Source organism: Magallana gigas, chromosome 2 (assembly GCF_963853765.1).
Source record: "Magallana gigas chromosome 2, xbMagGiga1.1, whole genome shotgun sequence".
Lineage (NCBI taxonomy): Eukaryota > Metazoa > Mollusca > Bivalvia > Ostreida > Ostreidae > Magallana > Magallana gigas.
Genome location: NC_088854.1, coordinates 21364266 through 21372471, shown reverse-complemented (window position 1 = coordinate 21372471; position 8206 = coordinate 21364266).

Here is an 8206-nt window from a genome sequence, read left to right as displayed (position 1 = left end):
AATCAAACGGAGCAGAATCATTCGAGAAAAAAAGACTTCAAAATTAAGTGCTAAATAATACATGTACTTGTTGATAAACCTTAGGAAGTACATGTTGCTCTCATGATATTTTAGAATACAGTTCGCGGATTCGAATGAGAAATAGAAAAAATCTTACATTGAAACATTATGAAGGTCATTTAAGTAGAATGCAACAGAAATCTAGTTTGACTTAATGCTCAGTTACCAAAGATTGTTTTGAAATTCTTATTGACATTTCTAAAACATTTATAATGCTTTTAATAAAATGTTTTACTTACAAAAATCGAACTGTAATTTGAACCGAAAAAGGGAAACTGAACAGGCAGGGGTATACTGGATGTTGAACCATCATCAACAACTTCCATACTAGTATCACCTTCCGTAGAACCAAACGGGTAAAACAAATTTAATGGTAGAGAAGTCCCCACTTGAGAATTATAGAGAACAAAAACTATCACGATCTGTCGTCGCAACATTTTCGTGTCTTTTTGCAAAGTATTAAGTCCATTAAGCGTTATATACCAAGAGCATTCATTCGATATACTTGTAAATGTTATTTAAATTAAGATCAAACGTAAACTTGTTCAGTCCCGCAGAAAAAACTACAAGGAACAAGATATCTGTGAGCCAATGCTCACTAGTGATATCCCCGCTCTAATGTGAATATGCAAAATAAGCAAAGTCGACATTTAACAGAAAGCTGACATCCGATTGGTACAGAAATATATTCCACAATATGGCATGCCTAAACAAATAGTGTATTAAAATTTCAAGCATCTGCGATAAATAGCTGCTGAGAAATCTTTAAGGAAAATTTGTTTGAAAATTTTGGCTAAAATAAACAAAGTACTCATTTAACAGGAAGTTGACGTCCAAATGGTACAAAAATATATCCAACGATATGTCATGCCTTAACAAACACTGTGTAAAAATTTCAAGCATCTGCGATAAATACCTGTTAAGAAATCTTTGACGAAAATTTGTTTGAAATTTTTGGCTAAAAATAAACAGTCATTATTTAACAGGAAGTTGATGTCCGATTGATACAAAAATATATCCCACAATATGGAATGCTAAAACAAATAGTGTGTTAAAATTTCAAGCATCTGCGATAAATAGTTGCTGAGAAATCTTTGACGGAAATTTGTTTGAAAATTTAGGCTAAAAATAAACAAAGTAATCATTTAACAGGAAGTTGATGTTCGATTGGTACAAAAATACATCCCACGATAAAGCATGCCTATACAAATAGTGTGTTAAAATTTCAAGCATCTGCGATAAACAGTTGCTGAGAATTCTTTGACAAAATTTTGTTTGAAAATTTTTGCTAAAAATAAACAAAGTCGTCATTTAACAGGAAGTTGACGTCCAATTGGTACAAATATACATCCCACGATATGGCATGCCTATACAAATATATATTGTGAAAAAAATTCAAGCATCTGCGATAAATAGTTGCTGAGAAATCTCTGACGAAAATTTGTTTGAAAATTTTGGTTAAAAAATAAGCAAAGTCGTCATTTAACAGGAAGTTGACGTCCGATTGGTACAAAAATACATCCCACGATATGGCATGTATTAACAAACACTGTGTAAAAATGTCAAGCATCTGCGATAAATAGTTGCTGAGATAAATGCGACAGAAATTTTTGTTACGGACAGACAGACAGACAGACGGACAAACAGACAGACACACAAGGGTAAAACAGATTACCCCCTCTCCTTCGGAGCGGGGGTATAAAAATCGAAATTATATGTGTCCTTGATAAGTTTAACAACTTACTTTCATTTAACTTTGCAATTGACACATGAAACAACCATATTGATACCAAATGACAGACCATTGTCTTGAGAGAGTATATAACCACTTGTTGATAGGTGATATATTTACCTTTAAATAGTAATATTATATTGAGATGGTTGACAGTCTGTTATTGTCATTTTTCATCCTTAAGGAAAATGATAATTAGTACAGAAAATACAAGTTTTCTAAAAGAAAATATTCAAAATCCTATAGGATTTTTATAAGATCTATAAAAATTATAGTTCTTAGAAGAGATAAGTATTTCCTACAGGAATTTGATTTAGAAAGGTAGTTTTCCTATAGGATATTAAGGTTTCCTATCGGATTTTAAAATCCTTTGGGAGTTTTGTTCAAATCCTATCGGAATTTAAATTCCTATAAAAAATTAATACTGGTAGGAAATGCCTAAAACCCTACAGGAAAATTATATTGTTTTTCCTATAGGAAAGATTATTTTCCTAAAAGAAATTTTTGAAAGGCAAATATCTCACCTGACAGGCGAGATGCATTAATAACAATTGTGCTTTTCAACTCTCTAAGCAATGGTCTTTTATATGGCACATCAGAATTTTTCGATACATGCAGCTTAGATGGGTGCAAAAATGCCACCTTGGCACTGGGAGAGTTATCCGGCACAATGTTTTACAAAAAATAGGAATCGTAAAACCTGATAAATTATTTGCATTTATTTAGATATATTTTTAACGAAATATTGTGTAATATTAAATAAGTCCGATGTTTGCAAAAGTGCGCTATACCTCTTTGTTTTAATTTGTTTCGATCTAGATATTAGGCACATTCATTAAATTAACCTTTCATACGATGAACAAAGATCTTACCACTTAGTAAGTACTTTAAAACAATCCAATCAAAGCGCCTGTTATCATTCAACCTTATGTGGCTTATTAGAATTAGTACGCAATGAATAATTTAAATCGTATGCACTATCAAATCAAATAAATAACAGAAATAAGTACTTTGTTCTAGACGATGAACGAAGAGTCAAAGGTGCAATTGATTGAATGAAGTTATGGGGCAAATGTTGACAAGAATTATACTGTACGAGAGGACACAGTGCAATTAAAGTTAAACATTATTAGCTGTTAAAAATCTAAATTGCCTTTTCTTTTCAATAATTAAAGGGAGTCGAACTGCACTTTTATTTCAATCGAAACCTTTTAATTGATCATCTTTGTACGTTTTGCTCGCAAGCGTAAAATTACGAACTTCTATTTATAAATCGTCACCATTTATTCTTTTTAAAATTTACTTCAAATATGAAACAGTTTCACATTGCTCGATAGACCATCCTTTTTATCAACATTAAGGCATTATCAACGAGAGAAGAAAGAGAGGCGAGGGAATTAAAGAAAAATTAGCCTCTAAAGATCAATATCGTAACGAGTAGACAAAGCAGTTTCCCACAGCTTTAACATGGTTTTTTGGATTTTATTCTATACATTACTTTCCACTAGCTTAAAAAACCACTTAGCTGTTATTGTCCCGTGTGTTCATAGCATTGCAACCTAAAATACAATGAGAACGCTTCCTGGCCACTCACAATATTATTACATGTAATAACATATTTCACATTTTTCCTTTACATTTTGACACAGGGGCTTAATAATTGTTTTGCTATGCATAAAATTTTGCTCGGTTAAAAATGATGTTTTCTTTAGAATAAGTGTGTTTCTTGTCTTCTACGAACCAACATGCTTTTGTTTTCTGATCGTAGTAAACTGTTTAAAAGTTAATGGTCACTGAACATCTCATCAAGCTCTCAATATATATGTATCAACAAATCCAAGAACTATATAAAGGTACCAAGACATGGCCAAAGTAGTGCTCCTTCCAACCTCTGCCTTTGCTGTTAAACTGTAACTTGAGTGTGAGAAGCATTCCAAGGGAGTATTGATGAAATGGACCACAAATCATCCATTCTATTACCCTCAGCGTTAGCAAAACACTTGGCAACGGATACAACGCATTGGTACATGCGCGTACGGTGTCGCTGTAAATTCAAGTTTATTTGTTGATCAATTATTAACAAGGGCACCGCTAGGGGGAACATACCCTCGCGACTTGACATTTTAGAGGGAAATGCATTTTATTTTGGCATACACCATCTTGTTTTGTGGTAAATCAGGGCATAAATTATGAATAAAAACATATAACTTTTATGAAAGTAAATATGATACAAGTATCTTAAACCCACTTTGAATTCAAAATAAGTTCTATATCTCTATCCCCATGCTCTAGGATATATGTATATTTTGGGGTGTTACATGTATGTGGTTGCAGAGTTCCCCTTACCTTTAACGGAAACACATCACAGATGTTTTAAAGTTTTGTAATTTAGCTTTATCCAGTAACATACATTAATCATTAAAAAATCAGACGATAAGTAAAAGCAAATTTATGTTTCTTAATATAAATATAAAACGTAGCTAATTTGCTAAACATGATCTAGCGATAAGTAGCATGTTCTCTAGATATCTCGAGTAAACATGTAGTTATTCAGCCCAATTATTTTAGGTAGTGTTATAGATCTGCAGAAATTTATATTAGATTATTAAATCATTAGATTTTATATAAGAATTTCTAATAATCGACGATATTAATCAATGTCTCTTCTGAATCTGGACATGTTTCACGCTTAATGATTCGGGAAACATAGCCCGAATATCGACTTAATATATTAAATGTGGTTTTCATTTATAATGCTTACTAGCTTATAAGTAGTTAATAAACATGCTATTTTGGTAATATACTCTGCAACTTTGTACCAGACCCCCTTTTTTAAACTTGTATTAGTTTTAGTAAAATAAGTATTCATTTTAATTTTGAAATTGAACAATAATAAATTAAATATATATTCTTGTACTCAGTTATTTGACCATTCCACTCAATGGTTTCTCCTTCGTCATTGGTCACCTGTTTTATTATCATTATATAAAACATGTACTTTGTAGGTTAAAAACATCTATATAAGTACATCAGTGATTTTCTTGTCCAATTGACCGATTAGTCTTTCCACAGACACATTGCTTGTAGGACAAGATTTACATTTCTTTAGTACAACATTTGATGGATTAAAAAACTGACCTGATGGTTGTAAAAAAGAATTGAAAAGTTTGTCCCATTTCAACTTTACAAACAGAACAAAACTTTTTTATGATGAAATAGGTGATATAATCATTAAAACTTTCACATAAAATGTCTTTTAAATCAATACATGGTAAGAATGGGCCATACAACAATGAATTTTTTCTTTAAAATTAAATATGGAAAAAATGAATTAATCGAACATTTTTCTATATACAGAACCAATTGTTGCAGCATTTTCAACATTATCTGTTTTTCTCCAATAGGGTTCTGTATAAACTTTTAATAAAATACACAGAGCTTTTAAAATACATAACATAAAAATTGTTTTGAAGTGCACATAAAATAAAGTTCTGGACTTATATTCAAAGTACTTTTCGATGAAGACTGATAGATAGAATCTGTTTTTGCAGCAATGTAAAACAAAAACATTTAAACGTTTATTACATTCATGATTGGTATGTTGCCGATACCCTTAAGAAATTGCTGCTAAAAGAGGGTCACCTGTTCTATCTTTAAAAATATAACTTTGACACACACCTAATAAGATTTAAAGTACACAATTCTTTACAAAACAAGTTATAAAATTGATATTAAAATCTTTCTCAAGATTTCAAATTTCTTTAGGAGATTCTACAGAAAACTGTAAAAGTGGATGTAAAATTAAAGTGAATTTAGAGAACACTTAAAAGAATAAAACTCTTTATTAAATTTAAATTCACCTTTTCTTCGGTTAAACTTCTGTCATAAAACAAGATGTATTATTTAAAAGTTCAATGTAATGTCCATCACTTACTTTATTTCTTTAAGAATGTCTTTTGCAGTGGAAATATACGTATCTGCATTGCCGTCACTGGTTTCTCCTAATCCCGTAGTAAAATATTACTATCTGTACTAAGTTTTACTCCATAACAATGTCTGTTCTTTTTTGTTGTGGCATTACGCAACAAGGTCATGTTTTGAAAACCTGCTCTACTATTAATTGATTATGACCATAGAATTCGTACTTTTACAAGGAATATCTAAAATTTTAATAATCACAAGAGATAAAATAGCATTAAAAACAGGTTCAATTTGATTAGTTCCCACATTGTGTGACCCTAAAGTGCATATAACTTCTCTTTACTTAAAATTATATGGTTTTCCTCGAGCACTTTCTCAAAAATTCAATACTTTAACACCCTCTTCTTTTCCAACCTCTTTTCACAATATAAAACATCCAACTCGTCCTCCAAACCTTTCAATACAATTCTAAAAGTAAAACATTGTACACCTTTATCTAAAAATACCGTATTTTGTTGGTTTTACTTCTTTACCTCCTCCCTTGGTTTCTTCTCATGTATGTACACTCTTCTTCCCAAGTTTCTGATGATGTCATCTCTTTATATTTAACCATTCGTTTAGTCCTCGGATAGATCACTCTTAAGAACAAACTTGATAATGTCTTCCATATCTTTCTGTTCCTTTTCCTTTCGGAAAATCTTATCTGACTAGTGCTGGGATCCTAGAACAATGTTTCAATAATGATTAGAAGGTATAGTTGATATTGATTCTCTTGATCTTTTAAAATCATTGGTTATCTCTATTCTATTGACTAAATGAAAAAGTGAACACTTGTTGAAACTGTTAATCTTGAATGAAGCTCTTAAGGAATAAATTAATAGGCGACAGAACTTAAGTGCCAAGGATACTATCTCTTCACTTTTATTTAATCTTTTTGCAGTTTCAACACTGTTTAAATTTGTATAAATTTTTTAGCTATTGAATTCCTTTAGGAAAAAAGTTGTTTATTGATGTTAATATACCTGGTTGGGGGGGGGGGTTAGCAAATTTCTATTCGGCCATCTTTGTTGTAGACTTTTAACCGTTTTAATGGCAATTGAATGTGGCCAGATCGGAACTTTTCTACAACTGCTTTCCAAGCATCTTGCACTCTGTGGTGTTCTTCTTTTAAAGTAATGAACAATGATGGCTGATGGGTTTCTGCCTCCCCGAAAGGACAAGAGCGTACAAGGCCTGACAAATCCCCCGTACCAAGGATTTTGAAATGGCATATGAACATATAAAAAATCTTTATATTTGAAACTGTGCATCAGTACATGTATATATATAATATAGAACTGCATTCTTTGACAAATAAATAATATACAAGTCTCCGCCTATCACAGTGAGCTACGTTGACATATTAGAGTAAAGGTGAATAAATTGAACTCTTTGACAATGATTAATAAAGTAAAACGTTTTTGGTGAAAATCACAAATTTGACCCATTATGGGTCCAAACCCCATCTTATTAAATCAATAATGAAAATTAAAATGAATTAATTCTTTAAATAAAAGTACTTTTAGGATGGAGTCAGGACCCATCCATACCTAATTTTGCAATCAAAATTAAGAACAGTGAATGATCCAAGACTTTGGTATAAAAGGCTGCGCAGGTTAATTTGGAAATTTATATCTGTTGTGTTTACAGAATGAAAGCCCAATATTGACTTCCATCGTAAAATTTATACTAAAACAGTGCATACAAGTCAAAAATTATTTTTCTAACTTAAACTGAAATTCTTTCGTCTTCATTGCTCCGAGTGGGAGATATACAACAAATTCTTTTTGCACATCTTTGTTTTCAATATGATGCGGTAGTTCCGTAATGATGTTTTGAACAACGTTGGTAATGTCGTGAAGAGGTTCACAGCCAAGAACTTCATAGTCAGGGATCCCCAAAGTGCTTGCTGACTTACTTCAGTCATCTGTCATGAGAGCTGGGGGGCTCCGAATACCATGCAAGATGTTGTTCAGTTTTTCTTGAGGTTCAGGTTTCTTCAGCAGATAGGTGTTGACATTTCTTGACTCTAGTTCATCAATGAGCCCGTGTTTGGTCAGGCTGGCAAATGGATTGATAACACCATCTTCACATTTTCTCTACACAATGCCTCCAGTCATCAGAAGCCTACGATCCTCAAGGGATATTGGCTCTCTTTTAAGGCAGCATTCAAAGTTGTGGTCTTTGGCATGGATTCCAAAAATACAGGAGTAGTTGCCACCACGCTGCTGACTCGCCCAAATTGTCTAGAGGGCCATATCCACTAAATACACGAATTTTGTTTTTCAAGAAGATACCTGACTGGTTGATGTTGTTTTGCAATTGATGAGATCTGTAAGACGTGTATTTATGTAAGAGAGCTGGTGAGCATCTGTACTTGGTGATTGCCCAAGGATGTACAAACAGGGTCTTTCCACCATACTTTGAATGCTACATGTCTTTCGTCCTGGGTGG